Here is a 20,367-nt window from a genome sequence, read left to right on the forward strand (position 1 = left end):
CAGCTCTGGAGCTGTGAACTACTTGAGCTCGCTTGCTGGTGCAAACAGAATCCAAGAGTCCTTTGGGGGACTCGGTGATGAGGGCAATATTGTGATTTTCTGTGTGCTGTGGCAAAACCTTGTTTTCCACAGGGTGCAGGTGCTTCCTTCTGAGGAAACCTGAGGTGTTCCGATCAACACTGTGTTATCAGCAACTCTCTCTCTCAGTGAAGAATAAACCGTGATCACATGGATAACAGGAATCTTTCTCTGTCGGATACACACTTCCCCTAAATGCTGTTCTAAGGTCAGTCCAACCTACCTGGATTCAGAGTTTCAAAATCATATCAGAATGTTAAATTGCATGATCATTTTAGGGCAAATTATCTAAAACTGCATTGTCACAAGAAGGAAATCCTGTCCATTGGGATTTGGTCACATGACTTGTGTAAATAAGCACACCATTTGTAAACAATCTGTCATGTAAATAATCTTCATGACTGCATGACTTCCAGTTTGCATTCTCATCTGGTTTCTCATCTGATAACACTTAAGTTGAATCTTTTGCTTCACTGCATCTTATGAGAACGAATTTGATTATCAAGGGCTAATAAAATGTGACTAAGAGAAGATTGTATAGTAATTCTCTTTTGTTAATACAGAAATGTGACTACATAAAATTGTTTGTTTTTAAGCCTAAAAAAACGTAATATTTTACTTGATACAGCATATCTAAATTAATTTATTTTCATCCAACATAGATTTATTTATTCTTTTTTTTTGTGAACATTATATAAAAGTACTAGATTTATTTTAGTAAATTAAATGTTTACATCTTTTTGTTTGTTTACATCTTATTAACGTTTTTATCTACATAAGTAAACATGAACTAACAATGAAAAATAGTTCTAAAGCATTTATTTATCTTAATGTCAATTTTGACTACTACCAATATATTATTAAAATCAAAAGTCGTGCATTTTAATATTATTTAACTGAACTGAGCATACACAGAAAACAGCTGTTTCATTTAATTTTTTGCTGTGTCATATGCACTCCATTTACTGTATATACACTCATTTCCTACAATCTGACACTCTCACAATAACCAGTGATGGACACATGAAGACCAAAATAACAGTGACCACAAACATCTTTAGCTATAACACAATTTTGAACCCTATTTTCTAAACGACAAACAAAAAGGGGGAAAACATCCCTATCAGTCAGTTTTAAGTAATGACTCTGATCCTGTTTCTGCAACATCCTGCCATGTTAACAGGTCTTCATTACCAGTGACTCATTTCCTTTGAGGATGTTACACGTGGTGAACATGACTTGATTAGAGCCACACACATGCACACACTCTGATACAATTAAGGGAAAGAGATTTCTGACATGATGTTCTGTCAGACGCCCCACAGTGTACACAGTGCCTGCAGTATACTTTCCCCTTACTGGAGAGGATGCAGCTGCTAAATGTGAAAAATAAGGGACACAGTTCATTCTAGATCATTCTACGGTAAGCTGTAACCCCATAATATTCATAAAGAAAGTCAGCTTAGCATTATTTTAAAAACATAGCTTTCTTACATATGACCATACAGTATATGCTACATTCAGCTGCTCTCAGAATCCTGACAAAATCCAAGATGTAGATGAGTTTGTTTCTTCATCTGAACAGTTTTAGAGAAATCCACATCACTTGATCACCAGTAGATCCTCTGCAGTGAATGAGTCAGAAAAAGAGTTTAAACAGTTGATAAAAACATCACAACAATTCCCCCCGACTCTAATCCATCAAGTAATGTCTTGTGAAGCAAAAAGCTGTGTATTTGTAAGAATCAAATCCATCAAGATGTTTTAACTTTGAACTGTCGCTTCTGGCCAAAATATGACTCCATAATCCACAATAGTGCTTCATTATTGAAAACGTCCATTCCCTGTTGTACTCTCACATCAAAATCAACCCACATACAGCATTTGTTTAGAACCCTTTTGGACTTTTTGCTTGTAAAATGGTGCTTGATCTGTGCACATTTCTTTCCTGATTCAGACGAGACTTTGTTTTTTTGTTTTTTTTGTTTTTTTTTTACTAGAGAAATCAATATTATAGAGGACTCGTATAGTAGCCGGAAGTAATGTTTGAAGTTCAAAATGTCTTGATGGATTTGGTTATTGTGATCATGCAGCTGGGGTATTATTGTGATGTTTTTATCCACTGTTTGGACTCTCCTTCTGACGGCACACATTCACTTAAGAGGTAAACTATTTCCTGATAAAGAAACAAACTCATCTAACCTGATGGTGAGTACATTTTCAGCCAATATTCATTTTTGAGTGTACTATTCCTTTAATACAGCAGTAAACATCAACTAACGATTTTAGTAGTATTAGATTTTATTTCCTACATAATCTCACTTATTTTTTTATATTTAAAGTTTTATTCATGAACTAACACTGAGCATTGCAAGTGTATTTATAAATGAACATAACCAAAGCTATGAAGTCATATTGAAAAGTTCTATGTTTGTTTTGTACAGGAAAAAAAGATGTGACGACGATTAGGTTAGTTTTGCTCTGTAAAACCCCCAAAGCAGCGCATGTATCATATAACATAAATGTTTGACACTACGAATTCCATACATTTTCTGAAGTGGGATTTCTTCTTCTAAAACTTTCTCACGGATTGCAGTGAAATGTTATTATTCAGGCCTCTATGGTAAAAGCACACATGGATCTATGTGTTTCTATGGAATTTGTAGCTTGCTTTATTTTATAGATAATGTAGCACCAAATATATTTTTTAAGTAATGCAAAAGATTTACTTAACAATTAAATACATGTTTTTTTTCTTTCTTTCCAGAATTACAGTACAGTGTAAGCCTGATCAGCGAGCACCCTACCAGGATCCAGACATAACTACATTTCCTCAGCTCTGATAAAGACCCCCTGGAGACCGGAGTCTCCTGTTTACAGTGAGCAGTTTTGCTGTAATAAATGTTGATTTTGTTCAGGATATAATTAGTGCTGTGTGCTTTGAAGCCATGAGCGTGGGCAAACATCTTCACTAGTCTCAACAGTGCACTGTGACGTCCTCCAGGGATTAAAGTTACTGCAGTCCCCAAAGCAATTACGCTATATGCTAATAATAATTACATCTCTCTGATTCTTTTGCCTCTTAATTTGGCTGATTAGACTATCAACGTCATTGCTGCAGTACAGTTAAACCTGCATTTACAGCCTCCTCTCACAGAGTAGGCTTTTGCATTTTAACTTTTTTTTTAGGCAATAAATCATGCTTTACTCTTGAGACAGTGTTTTTGTTTGCCAATAGTCTTGCTTTCATGGGACTATTCTCGATTACACGTTATTCTTCTTTAACGTGTTATGAATAGAATAACTTTTTATTGAACTTAACATACACTGTGATAAAAGATAACGACGATTATGGTGTTTATTGCTGTAGAAAGTTGCATTGCTCCCTACTGGTGATAAATTGTCATTACTTTCTTCTAATTTGCTGTAAACCGTTTAATTATTTACTGAATTAAAATCCTTTAATGGAAAGGTTGAAAGCAGGTGAGAAGGTACTACTATTTTTTTTTTCTTCTAATTAGTATAAAAAATTCTAAGAATCCAAGAAATGGCAAGTTACAAATTTTGAAGTAACACAAAAGATGCTTTTATATATTCTCAAGGATTTTCCTGCATTCATCTTGATGGCAACATGCTTTTCCAGGTTCTCCTGAAAATCAGCATGTGCACCACAAAATGTTTAACAGTAGGGGTGGTGCTACTTTGGTGTTGTGCTATAATTGGTTTGTGCCAAAAACAATTACTTTCAAGCCAATGAGTTCTGCTTTAGACTCATGAAACTAGTTTTCTTCCAAATGTCTTTTGCCACATGGGTTAACTGTGGCTTTCTGTAGCTTTTCAAAGAAGATGAATCTGTAAAGCTCTAAAGTGTCCACAGATGTCAGTTTCTCCCATTACAGCTGTTGTGGCCTGACTTTTGTAGCATCTGTATTTTCCCCAAACCTTTCCAACATTCTCTTTCTAACTACCACTGTTTAAGTCAGGAGTGAGATTTACTGTACACATGAATTGAGCATAGGTTGATCTTGAAATGAACACCCAGGTGTATCTTGTTAACATCTTTAGTGTGACTTCCCATGATAATTGATTTCTTCACCCAATTTAGGTTGATAAAACACAGCGGGATGAATTGTTTTCAATTAAGCCACTTTTATTTTCATATAGATAATTCCCTCTTTTTTTCCGTTAAAAAATTTAACAGCGGGGGGGAATCTAATTTAAATTTGTCTGCATGACTTAATACTGCTTGCAAATATTTATGGCAGTGTAAAACACATGGTGCACCTGCATAATTCCATACTCCAGATGGCGCCATTGCGTCTCAAAAGAAAGCAACGTCTGACAAAAAAACTGAAAACAATTATAGTCAAAAGTGTAGTCTAATATAGTTCAGTGTGGAGAAAAACGTAGTATTTATATATTGCCAAAACATGGTACATGACTACTTCATTTGATGCTTGATTACTGAAAATATACATTTTGAGATCATTTGTGGATTCGTTACATTCTTTGAATTGGCTCAATGATGCAAAGTCTGAATAGTGATCAAAAATATTAAAGTAACTGCAAGGCCACATGTCATTAGATAACTTTGCAAATAATGTCTGCCTGAAATAAGTTTTCCTCTCGCTCGCCCTCTCTTTCTGACTCTACACAAATAACACTTCGCAGCTCGCAGCGCGCGCGCGCGCTCTCACAACACTTGCTCGGGCGCGCGGCAGCCTGCTTGTTATGCACGTTCACAGCCGCACGCTTGGCCATCGCTTTCTGCCAGCCTTGTGATTAATTAGCATCCAGTTTGTAACCCGCTCCCAGATTAGCGCCGGAGCTAATGAGCTCGCTGTGATCCTGTGGGTTACAATAGCTCCATCAGACACTGCGCCTCGGACTGCGCTCATGCTACAGTAGATGCGCACGAAAGTTGTCACAATGAGACTGACTGGTAATTAAATAGGACCAAGGCTACTTGTCACACTTTTAATCTGGTTTGTTTTTGAAAGTCAGTTACTGTATAAGGTCAAAAAAGCCATTGAATATTTCCACCATTTGTTAGACCTCAAATATTTACTGAACACATGTTGACCTGTCGTAGAGCATGTTGTCACACTGCATAAAATTGTGACAATATTAGATTGTATTGTATAACTTCATGAAATATCATTCATTAGTTTACAAAAATGTATGTGTATTTATATATATTATATATATATATATATATATATATATATATATATATATATATATATATATATATATATATATATATATATATATATATATATATATATATAAAATATGAATAATATTAACATTTTTCTTATTTACAGTGTGATTTTTTTTTATTTTTTTTTTTACTTTGTAAACAACACATCTGGAGAAATCCTGCATGAGTATAATCTTATACAGAGATTGATTTTCTATTAGGATATATTAGCCCCAGTTTGCCCAACATTCAAACATACGTGTGTTGCTAGACATAACAAAATGAGTCATTGTGTCAGCATTCCTCAGCACTGTAACAATTTTTGTGCTTAATAATAATGCAATTAGTGCTTTTTTTGTGCCACAGCTTGATATCATCAGAATTTTGGTCTCATAAACCCGTCATTCTGAAACTCCGTTCTGCTAAGACTTTCAAATGTTCTAATTTCTTGAAAGTTTCTGTACAAAACTGGATTAATTGCCATATTAAATGTGTTTATCATTGGACACAGGACTGGAACAAGGTGGGCAGGATGGTTTTGACAAAGACATTGGCGCCCAGATGGAGCCTCAGGTGCTGTTTCTGCTGCATCTCAGACAGTCTGATCACCTCTGTGCCTGCCAACTGCACAGAGAGAGTAACAGAAAAATAAAGCAAGTATGTCATCCTGTAGAATCATTTTAGGAAATATTATTTTCTTGTATACCTAAAACTATAAGACGAGCTAATATTTCAGTTAAACTGTGCAGTTAACAAAAAAATAAGATTCTTTTCAAAAATCCAATGTGATTTTAATAGAATGATTATTTAACCTAAAATAGAATAATGTAGAATCATATCATGCTACATTACTATAAATATAAAGACATATTAAATCCACAAAGTGCTGTAAAACTATTGAGTGCATGTGTAATAAAAGTTAAGTGTTATGTAATGTTTGTAAAGACATTTTTTTTTTAAGTTAAAACTAGGTTAACTATTTGACCCCATTAACAACTCTTGATTTGTATTTATTTTTTGTTTAAACGAATGCACCGACAACACGCATGTTTCTGCGTTCACGTGTTCGCATGTGCACCAGCCCATACCCGTCCCACGGGATGACATTAATCCTTCGCACATCCGTCGACCATTTTCATTGGTTGAGGGAGAGGGTATCGAAGATTTTAGTCCGCTCTTTAAAATGTGAAATGCCATATTTATAAGCCTGTATTTATAAACACATTTGCATAGATCAAGATGAAAAAGTTGTTTGAATTGGGGGGCCATTTGCATTTGGCGAAACATATGGCAGAGCTGCGGAAGCCACGGGCCATGCCTTCATTAAGCCAGCTCCATTTCATCAGAGCGGAGCGCTCCCCACCACGCTCCCCCGCCGAGCCACCTTCTGTCCCCGAAGGTTCCACTGACGGGGGACAATATGTCCCCAAGGTGAAATGCACCCTGGTCCCAATGATTATTTAATCTGACTCACGCACTGCTCTTTAAGAGGAAGGGACAGAGAGGGACAAAGTGGTGCTTTTTTTTTTTTGTTGTTGTTGAACTTTTTGGATGGAAACTGATCTACAGGTGAGGTGCCTGACACGTGTTGGCTGAGGATAACGCAGTGTTTATTTTGGCTACGATTGCGTGCCGAAGCAGATGTGGAAGAGGGCTAGCACACGTTTACGGCATGCAGCCTCTTTTGCTATTTCTCTGGCCTAGAGATAAAGAGAAATGCACATACGCAGTCAGATTGTACACAATCACTGCACACTGCATTACAAACAAGTTCACTGAACTCAGTCCTTAATTTAATATTAGGCTTTCAGACCCAAGAAGGCCTATACATGTACAGAGCTGTTCATTATTGCATTGCCATTCATTGTTTTAGTATATTTAGTCTTATTAATGAAAATGTTAATGTTGTTTAAATGAAGACATTATTTGGTAATATCACATATTACTAAAGCTAAAATTAAATGAAACATTTTCCTTTTTGTGTTTTCAGTTATCCTTTGGTAAGCAAGCTAACAGCTCAGCCCTTTAGCATAGCATAGTGCTAACAGGTTAAGAAAAGCTATTGTAATAAGTTATGACCAGATATGTTATTAAGATTCATATATTTTTCTGAAATGAAGGATTTTGTGGAGGAAAGGCATCTTCTGTGACACTGGAAACTTTTCTCTTTTTTTACTCCGTAACCACAAGAATAACACAAAAACGTGCACAGATCCAAAACCTTTGCAAGTTACTGTCCTGAGCTGTGAACTGGTAAGGAACAAAAGGTACATAAAAATAAGTTAAAAACATTTTTTTACTTATTAAAATTTTAAGAGCCTCTGACATTGGTAAAAAAAAAAAAGAATGTTTTTATATAATTGAAGATTGAAATATGTTATGTGATTTATTATGTTATGAATAAATGCAGTTAATATGCTGTGTAAAATTGTATTTTACCAGAATATACAGCTACATTTTAACTGCCATCATCAATTTTTTTTTAGCCTCCAGAATGGTGTAGTAACAGCATCTAGCAGAGACAGAAGCTACTTGTTCTGCCTTTTTCCCCTCTGGTTTTGTTTTGAAAGTCATTTAATATAACCACAAATAGCTACAGTATTGCACAATTCCATCATTTCTGGCCAGGAAAACATATGCAGTAATTAAAACTTTCGTCAACATTAGCAGAGCATGTTGTCACACTCTATGGGGTAAGTTGTCCCACTGGCTATTGAATTTGTAGTATATTTAATACATTTTTAAATGAAGTGATACAAAAAATGTCACTTTATAAATATTAATAAAGTTACAGCAGCAGTGTAAAAGGTATAGCATGAAAATGTCAAACAATCATCCTCGAAAATAGATACTAATTAATTAGTTGTCTGTAATGTCATTTGAACATATATTGTTTTACTATTATTTAATGCGTTGAATAAGATTGTATTTCATCAGGCTATATTTGAAGTGTTACATTGCTCCATATGAACTGCCATTGTCCAGAATTGTGTAATTATGGCATCTACCAGCAAGGGCAAATTTCTGAAGCTAACCAGTGAAACCTTGACCCCATGTTCAGACCCGTGCATAAACAGCTTCTTGTGTTTGTGTGCTGAAATCTCATAAAAAACCTGCTTCAGTATGTAGTTTAAGGTGTTTGTATGTGCAATAACAACTCTGGTTGTAGCCTTTCATAGCCATGTGTTATTCTTAGTGCTAAAACTCACAAGAAGAGCCATAAATAGACTCTTCTCGCTCCAGGTTTTGATGCTGGCAGATTTCTTGTTGTTTGTAGGACTAATTACATTTGCACTGTTTCTAAATTTAAGTCCAGGTGTCTGTTATAGCATTTGCTCCAGAAATATCCACACATGACCACCTGTGGGTTTAAAAAAAAAAAAAAAATGGTTGCAAGTGTTAATGTTTTTCACTCGGACAAGACCACCTATTGCCTGATTTTTTTTGTACTTTTTTTTTTTTTTTAATAATGTTTATCATGAGAGTGGTAATTCTGTTAGAATAAATGTTTAGCAAAGCTAACAAGTGTGTTTTGGCTTGTAAAGTTAATATTTTTCCTGCATGGTTGAAAGCCATCAATATATGATAATAAGAAGTTGGATGGATGGATAGATAGATACACACTCATGAATTTTAGGAATTAAATTGCTGCTCTCATAGGATATCTGATTCATTTTAGAGAATTCATTTAAATGACTGATTTGAGTCTGATTCAAGTTTTATTCATCAAATTTAGATAATTAGTTGACAGTATCATGCAAATAAGAGTTTTTTTTTTTTTACCTTCTCGTGCCAGATATGCCAAATAAATGTTGAAAAAGATATTGTCTGCTTAAATAGCTTCAGTTAACTATTAGCTTGTAACTGCTTTTTTATTGCCTACAATCTCGACTAGCTTGTTATAAGTTACAGTTTCAAACTTCTCCAACATTATCCTTCCTCCTAGAAATTATTTATCAAACATAAGACTTGTCAAATGTTTGCTTCGATCGTTCAGTTGAAACTTTTCATTGACAGCTTTTCTTCTAACGGCATGATAAATGACTAAATGTGACTGTGGCAGCAGCCGCCGCTGTCACCATGGCCCTGGAGAAACACCCACATCCAATTCAAAATACTAGTTTAATTAATCTGCCTCTATGATAATAAATCCAGTTGAACCAATAACTAGACTTCTTCTCGTTATTCAGGGCGGCAGTGGCGACGAGTAACCCTAATATTTTCTTGTGTCTTACAGTAACTGAAGTTTAGATCCGAGGGCTTGCAGTATAGCTGCTTTATTCAGTCACCATTCTACATATTCCAGCTGGGAGAAAGCATCCAGTCCTTTTAATAAGTAATGATTGCCGAAGATCAGAGGAACCGTACAGTAGAGCAAAACAAGTTAAGCGTGAGTTTTGATAATGATGCTCAATAATTCAAAGTGTGTAATTATCCTTATATGGGGAAGCACAACAGCAAGATGCTGAAGGCACTTTGGAAATGAGTGCAAGATCGAGGTCAACAGATCAGACCTGGACCTGGGTGAAGGGTGTGGTGGGGACCTTTCAAAAAGAATACATTTGAATCTTGTCCTGTTTATTCTTCTTTTTAGTCACAAAATGTTTCGGAAACTAATCCAGCTCATGGGTTTATTTTCTCATCCAACCTTTTAAACAGTATCAGAATGTCTCTGGAGTCTTTTATTATAGCCAAGTATGTGCTGATTACTTACAGTAAGATTAGACTTTAGCCAGTTAGGTATTTATGAGAAACTGAAAAAAGTACAAATGTCAGGGCATGACAAAACTTCTCCAGAGGGAGAAGACTTCTCCACACTCCAGAGGGTTAAATTAATTTTATTTAAGTTGCAAACATTATTTTATAGTTAATTAATTGGTTATTTAAAAACCAACAATTCCTAATGATTTTTAAACTATTTTTGCTGTTCAAATATATGTTAGATTCTGTCAGGCTTTTTATTTTATTTTATTTTATTTTATTTTATATGAGCTCAAATAAATATGACTGAATTTAAAATTTTGACTATGAAAAATCTTTAAATATCTTTGGTAATGAAATGCAAAATAATTTTAGGTTTTGTTGTTTTATATTGTTCAACCTTGATATCAGGGTCACTTTTTTTCTATTTTCTTTCATTCATTTTATTCACTTTTATGTCTGTTATCTTGAGACTGATGTTTTCTTCTCATTGAGAGACTATTAATACCTACTATTGACTCTTTTGAAATGGAATGTTTTTTTTAATGTAATGCTACAGTAGGTTTCGCTGCTTTATTTTGTCCGACCTTGAGTTCGGGGTCCCTTTCTGTCATGTTTTGATTTTTTTTTTTGGTGCCACTCTTGACTTTGCCCAGACCTCTTGTTACCCGCATTTTGGTGTTGCCAAAGGTATTGAATTTGCAACTCAAATAATCCGTATTAATCGCCTCGCTAATCACAGTATTTGTTCTCCCTCCATTTGGGTTTCACAATACGTGGGGAGGAGAAGAAGGGAAAAAAAGCTGAAAAGAATCAGTTCTCCTATTAAATCACTATCTTTCAACAAGCAGCTCTCTCTATTCACACGAGAGGGCATTCAACGAGGGCTGTTTGGCATTCATTGTTGGGTTAAATGAGTAATCATAACATCAATGAGCCGCTGAAATGCGATGCAGAGCACATTTTGACAACCTTTGTGCCCCGTGAGGAGGGGGAGCTAATTTGATCACTGAGATCTGGGCTTCTTTCAGCCACGTGCCACCACAGCCAACAGCTGGAGGGGGTCGGTGCCCCGAACGCACGCCAAAAAGACACTACAGAAGAGCCATGATCAAACCTCTATTGAAAGAATGAGAGATGTGCCTCAATAGCCTTGGCTTTTACAGGACGCCACTTTCAAAAGCCACAGCGCTCTCTCTCGCTCGTGGGCTTCAGGCCAGTATCAAGCACCGTTTCTTGCTAGTGTCATGAAGAATTGTCTCACAATCAGTTGTTCAGCCCTGTGAACCCTAATTGCCAGATGGTGGATATTTATCTCCCCCTTCTTTTCTTGAAAGTTGCATTAATTGCAGGGCTGCCCGGGGGCTGAGTAACACTGATCAGAGTGATAGGAGACGCCATGACCCTGCTTAAACCCCTGGCACATCCAAACACCCCGGTGCCTGGCCTTCCCTGCAAAGGTGGCGCTGATGTTCAGAGGGAGATATGTGCGCCACCTGGGCCTTGACACTTCGGAGGAGGTGGGGGGAGCGCAAGCTTGCAAATTCAGGCAAGCTTCAGGGTGAATGACTATAGTGCATTGGAGAGAGGAGGGTTTAGACCCCCTACACCCCCTCCAGCCCCTGACGGCTGCACCCTCTCTCTGAGCCTGGGCTCGTTTACATATCTCCCAGAGATGTAATTGAATTAAATGAAGCTTCTGGAGGGCAGCTGTGGCAGCTGCTGTTTGTGGCATGTCAAAAGGCCCGGCACTTTAAGAGCACTTACATATGCTCCAAATTAGCAGGTCAGATAAGCGCATGCTCTCGATGACAGGGGCAATGCTGCCAGCGCAACAAGGGGCCCCGCAGCTGCGGGCAATTCAGCCTGATGGGCCTTTATCACGGTGCATTATCACTGTGGAAGTGTGTGTGTGTGTGTGTGTGTGTGTGTGTGCTGGTTAAAGGGTGAGCTGTGTGCCAGTGTGCTGCAGGTCACTGATAGTATGGAGCACTAACTGTCCTACTGGAGGATAATTATTTGTGTGGACCCTGGGTCAGCGAGTGATTTGAGTTTGATTTGACAACATTTATTAGGTGCTAAATGCTGTTTGGTTAGCCGGAAGTGTGCATTTATCTTTGAGTCACCTCAGTGGCTCCTCTGATATACCTAATAATTTTATTTCATTTTAAATGTTCTTTAAGTACTGTATCTTAGGGCTTCATTGTGCGAACTGGAAAATCTAAAGACAGTTAGGGAAAGCAAAATAATTTTGAAGGATGCAGAATTTTATGTATTTATTTATTTATTTTTATTAAGGGGTATAAATGTGAACTAAGTGATTTTTTAAAAATTATTTTGTTTGATTGATTTGTATCATTATTCATTAATTATAAAAACATGCTGTATTGTTGCAGTTGGCGGTTTTTCCTTGAGTTTTATTTAATTGATTTGTTTGATTGCTTTAAGAAATTCAAGTTATGCTGGGTCTTTTTCTTATTTTCTTATTAATTAATTATAAAAACGCTTCTTAATGCCTTTTTAAACCGTATTGTTGCAGATCAGATGTATGTTGGATTCTGATTGGTTGCTTTTCCTTGAATATTTGATTTTATTATTATTATATTATTGTTTATTTATTTATTTATTATTGGTTTTTGCTTCAAAACTAATTTCAAGTGTAAGTGTAAGTTTGTAATTTAGTTAAAGAGTAATGTAAGTAAAAAAAAATTACTCAAGCAGGCACAAACTTTTGAATGGTAGTGTACATAATCTACATTTACTAATTCTGAAGAAATTTATTTTCAGGACTTCACGGTTTAATTATTTTCAGGACTAATTATTTACTATATAATTATTCAATCAGCTTTCACTGATTTTGACAGAATTTGTACTCGAACCCCGGTAATCTACAGGCAAAATATTTACACATTGTGTAATTTGTGCGAAAAGTGTTAAATCATTTCCATACTTGTCAATACTTCATGTAATGAATCTAATCGTATATTAGTCACACAGAGGTATCACTTTGCATGCCGACAAGAACTTGCTTTGCTTTGGTTTCCTGGGAGATGCTGTGATATTTAAATAATACTTGTCATAGACTAATCAGCTGTCGTGAACAATTACCTAATGGCTTGTCAATCAAAAGCTGTCAATCATAAAAAAGTGTTTTGCAATTAAGCTATTTTTAATTCTGAATTGGCTGATGTTTATGAGAAATACAGTCTTATGTAATTGCCGTGAGATTTACCTGAGAGGAGTTCTCTCTAGCCTCCAGTGTGACTGAGAACCGACTGACTCCTGAACTCCCAGGATAATGGGAAGAAAAAAGCCTGGATAACACAAGAAGTGTTATTTATCATAAGATATGTATGCCGTATACAGCTACAGCACTGCTTTTAATACTACCTTGAAATTATAAATTAAATTAATCTGAGTAACACTTTGAAATTAGCTGTTACTAAAACAGGTATGCCTCTGTGCATCAGCAACAGACCAGTATGTATTTGTGACAACCAAAAATTGTTCACCCATGTAAATTTGCTGAAAATATATTCACCCTCAGGACATTCGAGATGTAGATGAGTTTGTTTCTTCATTAAAACAGATTTGGAAAAATGAAGCATCACATCACTTGTTCACCGGTGGATGCTCTGCAGTGAATGGGTGCCGTCAGAATGAGAGTTGAAAGATCTGATAAAAACATCACAACATGACTCCGGCTAAACTGTTGTGAACTGAAAAGCTGTATGTTTGTAAGAAAAATCCATCACTATGGTGTTTTAAATTTAAACCATCGCTTCGTGGCCTAGTGGTTAGAGAGTTTGACTCCTAACCCTATGGTTGTGGGTTTGAGTCTCAGGCCGACAATACCATGACTTAGGTGTCCTTGAGCAAGGCACTGAACACCCAACTGCTCCCCGGGCACCGCAGCATAAATGGCTGCCCACTGCTCCGGGTGTGTGTTCATGGTGTGTGTTCACTGCTCTGTGTGTGTGCACTTCGGATGGGTTAAATGCAGAGCACGAATTCGGAGTATGGGTCACCATACTTGGCTGTAGGTCACATCACTTTCACTTTTTTTCTGGCCAAAATACAAGTCCGTAATCTATAATAACACTTCCTCCAGTGGAAGAGTCCATCCCCTGTTGTCCTCTCACACAAAAATCCCCCAAGATATTTATTTAGAACTGAGTGTTTCCTGATTCAGAATATATTATGGATAGAATAATTCCATTTTATCCAGAAGCAATGGTTTGACGTTAAAATAGTCTCGATGAAGGATTTGTTGATTACAAGCACGCAGATGCTTTCGTCATGTTGTGGATTATTGTGATGTTTTTTATCAGATCTTTCAACTCTCTTTCTGACGGCACCCATTCACTGCAGAGCATCCACTGGTGAACAAGTGACGTGATGCTTCATTTCTCCAAATGGGTTTTAATGAAGAAACAAACTCATCTACATCTAGAAAAGCCTGAGGGTAAATGGATTTTCAGCAAATATTCATTTTGGACCAGGGCTGTCAGGCACAAAAAAAAAAAGCATTATTAAAGCATAATAAAAGCAGTCCATATGACTTGTGCACTATAAGTCTTCCGAAGTTATATAATAGCATTGTGCAAAGTTTTCTGTGTGAAGGAATTTGTCATTATATTTTCTTAAATCAATTCCCTATTCACTTTCTTTGCGTTAAAAGGAGCAGCTTGGACATCCTGACATGAGGGTGAAGAAATGATGACAAAATTTTCATTTGTGTCGAACTATCACTTTAAATCATCTAATGGCTGAGGTCTTGATTGTCTCTCTTTATATGCATTGGTCGTCATAATTTAAGTGGAGGGCCAGTGTCTTTATTACAGCTTTCATTTCCAATTAAATGTTGAGGAAAGCACAAAGTCTGTGACTCAGCTGTTTGTACGGTGTGTTATAAAAGAATGGCAGCAGAGCGGCAGCAAACAGCGCCATTAAAAATGCATGAGGTGCTACCCAGCGCTGCTCTAGCTGCGTCGAATAGAGCTATCACGGCTGCCTGTTATCTCCAGAACCCCCAGGTAGAAATGGTAATGATACTACTTAACACCGCTGCACATATGGAGGGAAAATGGAAATGCCAACAGCACCTCAACTATAAAGAAAATCAAATTGAAATATTAATCCGCTGATTAATATAACATTATGAGAGCCTATTCTCTTTGTTGTTTAACAACAAAGGATTGCAAAATAAGCAACTGCCTGAGAGGTAAGGGGTTTAAAAGAGTCCCACTGAGGTGTTAGGATCCCTTTCAAACATCATTACCACACATAATGTATTCACTTCCACAGTGTTGAGGTTTTGATATTGATGTTTACTCATTTATTTTTTAATTGATGTTCTTTGTTAATGAATTCTTTGATGAGAGGCATTTTGTAAATCATTATGAGAAAAAAAAAACGTTCTCATTTTGCCCATTAAACTTAAAAACACAAGATGTAAGGGGAAAAAGTTGAGCGTTGAGTTGTTGGTCATTATTGAAAGTTTTTCTTTTTAGGGTCATTAATTATTGTGTCTATTGCAAGTGCATCTAAATGTTACTTCGGGAATTCAGTTGGGACATTATACAGCCCATTGCAAACAATGTGCTTAATTAGACAAATTCAGAAGTTCAGCGATGAACCTTCGGCGATGTTTGAGGGCTCCTCTCATTGACGTTAATCATTCTAGAGTCCTTCATAGAATGTACAGTCAAAATGGAAGATTAAAATATGAAGTCCTCTTCCTACAAGCACTTGACTGACATAAATATCCATCACACCTTAAACAACAACAACAACAAAAAAAAAAACCATAAAAACAAAAATGCTTAATAATAAGGACTATTTCTGCTGCTGTAGTCAGTGGTTCAGATTTGTATTTGTTCATCTGAAATGTTTATATTTGACATTTATAAATAAAAAAACGTTTTTTCTTAAAAAAAAAAAGATATTTGTAACAAAACAGAAATTATACAGCTGTTATTCAACACATATTTTCATGAACTCATAACTTTTGAACACATGATAAATTATGGTTTCAAGACTTTAACGTCATTTTTACAATTTTAATGACCAATCAGCAGATTTTCACCATCAGAAAGCCAAACATTAACGTTTTGCAAGGCAAAAAATTTATATACAAGAATGACTGTAAAATTTTCAGTGGCACTGGCCAAAAAACGCAAGTGACTAATCCAAAATTTCATCTTACTTTATCAGTATCAGCTTATGCTTTTCTAGCCAGTTTGAAATTTAATTTTTGTGTTGCTGTCCCTTTAAGATGAATTGCTTGAGTAGTGATATTCTTATGTTATTCATGTCAAATGCTTTTTTTACTTTGCAAAATAGTAAGAAAGTCAATTTGAGTGGCATTTTCTGTAGGCTGAGTGCATTTTTATACTGTACTGTATACTTTAGTTTGGAATAAACCATTCCGTTTGACTTCAGTTAATCTAAATACATGACTAAAATCATTTGGGGACTGCCACTTAAATGGTACATTTAAAACCCAATAAATCTGCCATCTGGATAATATCTGTGCCCTTTGAAATCATTCAGAGATGCTTCAGAACAGTTTTCAGCTTCAAAACCGCAAAAGTTCTGTTGGCAGCACTCGTTTCATAGTGAAAATGGGGCCTTTTGCTATTCTCGATTCAGCTTTAGGTTTAGGTGAAAACATGCATTTTAGTCTTTGAGACAAAGGAACTGTTTTTTAGTTTTTTTTGCTTCACCCCACGAATGACTGATTGTGTTTGCAGTACCCCACACACACCACAGTGCTATTTTTCTTTCTATCTTTCAAGCCAGTCTAAATGAAGCCAAACTATACAGCCTTAAAGGCACATTCATCACAGTGCGCCTGCGAGCTCTGTGCAGATGTAATGCAAGTAACTGATTGCTCTCTCTTTCTCATAGAAAAAAAAAATCTTGACTAGAATTAGGGCTTTTCATCGGCAAATATATTTCACTTGTGATTAATTGCAACACTCAAATCCCGATCATTTTTACACAAGAGAGAGCATTTCGGCTTTGTAAAATTGATATAAAGAAAATGCAAATCGTTGGTGTTCTTGGCACCAAACATATGCTGCCACGATGCCAACAAGCCTGCCCCCGACGATCCCAGCTGGAAGCTTGCAAGACGTGTTTTTGGCAAAAGACTTTTTCCACCCCGTTTTGCAAATGATCGGCAATTAATATGCCAAGCATCCAGAGCTTATGTTGCACCTGTTTACATGCAAGTTTAAACTTTGTGAAATGCATTACACCATATACTGAAGGTTGCAGTGCTTTAGATTTGTGTTGATTTGTCCAAGTTTGGATTTCTATAGCCTAGACAAGGAATGAAAATATATTTTATATATTTATGTGTTTATAAATGTGAAAATATGTATTTTTCAGTATGTTTATACACACAAACACACAGTCATAATAAAAGTATAAAATAACAATATGCATTTTATATCATTTGCATTTATTTTTATATATAATTTGAATGCATATTTATACATTTATTAGATTTTTTTTTTTTTTTTTTTTTTTTTTTTTTGCTTCCAGGTTGTCCATGTGGTCCTCTGGCATGCCTAGTGGCATATTGGGAACCTTCTTAATCTGGAGCAGAACAAAAGAACAAAACCAAGCATGAGCACCTGTGCGTAAGCATTGTAAAACTATTTACATATTTCCAGTCAGCCATTTTAGGAAGTTAAAACTGTGGTCAATGCAAATTAAAATTTGAAGGTAGAAGACAATATCCAAACGACACGCTTGCATCTGTACAACTGGAAATCGGCCAGACGTATTGCACATACGCAGCTCACGATTTAAACTTTCTGTCACCATAATATGTTTTCTTTACATTTGAAATATGCACTTGTTTAAACATGAAACATATGTGAAATATTACAGTCCCACTTATGAAGATGTAATGCTGTAAGATGCTATATTATAGATTTGCAGGCTGAAAACTCAGTCTAGACGGGGGACGGAGTGGGCTGAGTTAATCTTCCTCTCTCTCTCTTCTCTCACAGATCTTCCTCACTGCACAACTTATGATGGATAGGAGGCCTTAATGAGCTTCTTACAAGCAATTAAATAATCAGGGAGCCCTGCTGTTTGCCGATGAGGCTTTAGAGCGCGCTGACAAACGGTGGGCCATCAGCGCTCCAATCAACAGGACACGGCACTCAGTGCTGTCACCAATGCTATTTTAAACAATGACTCTCTGCACCGCCGAGAAAACACTCATAGGAATCATGTTCACAGGAGTGGGAATGTTTTGTACAGGCATTTAACTCAGTGTTTTGCAAACTGTATCTTTCTTGGCCGTACAGATGCACTGTTACAGTTTTGTGCGGCTGGCGTTAGTATGTTATTCATTTGACCGTAGTTAAATGAATAGTTCACCCCCAAAATGAAAATTATTTTGTTAATTAATAGTTAGCACACCTGTATGCTGTTATTTTATTCATGGAACCCAATAAGGGAAATTTGGTAGAATCTTCTCACCAATCGTTTCCAACAACAATTGGTGACAATGAGATTTGAGAAAGGAATATTGTCTGTGTGTATAAGTTTCAGCTTTAAGTTTTCAACACAAATCAATCATAAGGCTTTCAATTTTTTTAAGTTCCATGGACTACATTTTTTAACTTTTATAGTATTTGTCATCAGATTTTTCAGCAAGGTTACAACAAACTTTGTATCTAAAGGTGTTGTGCGAACAATTTTCGATGAAAAAATAACAACATAAGGGTCTGGAATGACACGAAAGTGGTTAAATAATGGCAAAAAAAAAAAATTCCAAAACTCTGGGGTCAATCAGATAAAATAAAATAATCATCAAGGATACATTCAAAGTGACAATAAAGAACTGAATAAACAGAAAATGCTGTTCTTTTGAACTATGAATTGTGAAACAAATATATTATGTTCTCACAAAAATCTTACATATGGCAACTGTTTTCAATAATAACAATAAACGTTTCTTCAGCACCAAATCAGCATATTAGAAAGATTTCTGAAGGACTCTAATAGTTGTGTGCTTTGCCATCACATGAATAAATGAATAAAATATTTAAAAATCTTGCCGAACAAAATGTACCCTATATACCGTATATGTGTGTGTGTGTGTGTGTGCGTGCGCTCTTGTTTCTGTAACCTATCAGGACACAACTCTGTATAATGACATGGGTATGACACAGGTAGTTTTTTTTTTTGAGAAAGTAAAAATGCACAAAGTTTCCTGTGAGGTTTAGGGTTAGGTGTAGGGTTGGTGTATACAGTTTGTACAGTATAAAAACCATTACGCCTATGGGATGTCCCCACTTTTCACAAAAACAAACGTGTGTGTGTGTTTGTGTGTGTATACACATACATAGAGAGAGAGAGGAGTTTTCAGATCTATAATGATCACTTTTTAACACTCTAAGTGAGGCCAGATGTTTGCTTTCATTTTCCCATCAAATCTTTGTTTTATAGCATTTATTGGAGAGCAAGTTTTTTTCATGAACACCAACATTCATATAATTAGTTTAAACCTTCAGTTAGTTTTTGTTACCCCAAATTTAATATTACAACCAATCACCTCTTGTTTTCCCAGTGTACAAATCTGTTATTCATCAAAGTGAGTACAGCTGACACATTCACAGACAGTCTGGGTGATAAAGTTCACTTCCAGCCTAAAAAATGGCTTATCACCTTGTTATGCCTCATAAAGTGCTGTAACATCTTCTTTATAATTAGCTATATTTGGTGCAAGTTGCAATAGTATAATTCCTGCTGTGACAGGAAGAAAAAAAAACAGCAAGTGCATTTAATTACAAGAAGTGGCATGTTCAAAACAGGGGGGCTTTCGGCTCCTACATTGCAGTATGTTTATGGAGTTTTCAGCTTCTCTTTTCTCACCCATTGGAGAAGGAGATTGGGGCTGGGGACCCCTGGGTGCCAGAACACCTCTGTCACAGCAGTGACTTCCTCTTGTAGACGTGGACTTGTTTGCTCCTATTGAAGGGTAAGATACTGGAGAATGCCACAGAGAGTGCATGCCGGAAAAGTAAATATGTTGCCTATAAATAGGTTGGTGGACAGGTAGAACCCGGAGCAGAACTGTGAGGCGCTGGGGGGAGAGTGCCAGGAGTGTGTGTGTGTGTGTGTGTGTGTGTGTAAGAGAGAGAGAGAGAAAACTATGGGAGCAGATTCTTAGCACAGTGCTGGCACAGGACACACTCACATATGTGTGCACTTGTTAGCATTGATACTGCAATCCATGTCTGCGCTTGTTGTACTTGTTAGCAGTTATATGGAAGTTAACTGATATGCAACGGGCCCTAAAAGTATTGGGAAAATAAGGCCCCACTTAAAAATACATGAAAATCATTGCATTAACA

At 36.3% G+C, this 20,367-nt stretch overlaps 1 long non-coding RNA gene across 1 annotated transcript; it reads left to right on the top strand.

The window, feature by feature from the left end:
• The first annotated feature begins 1,336 nt into the window (after positions 1-1,336).
• LOC128029437 (uncharacterized) lies at positions 1,337-18,970 on the top strand. The gene is made up of 4 exons (XR_008187384.1): positions 1,337-2,957; positions 5,793-5,938; positions 17,537-17,630; positions 18,010-18,970. It is a non-coding gene; the product is annotated as an uncharacterized LOC128029437 (long non-coding RNA).
• Positions 18,971-20,367: the final 1,397 nt, after the last annotated feature.

The sequence above is a fragment of the Carassius gibelio genome, chromosome A15, assembly GCF_023724105.1.
Source record: "Carassius gibelio isolate Cgi1373 ecotype wild population from Czech Republic chromosome A15, carGib1.2-hapl.c, whole genome shotgun sequence".
Lineage (NCBI taxonomy): Eukaryota > Metazoa > Chordata > Actinopteri > Cypriniformes > Cyprinidae > Carassius > Carassius gibelio.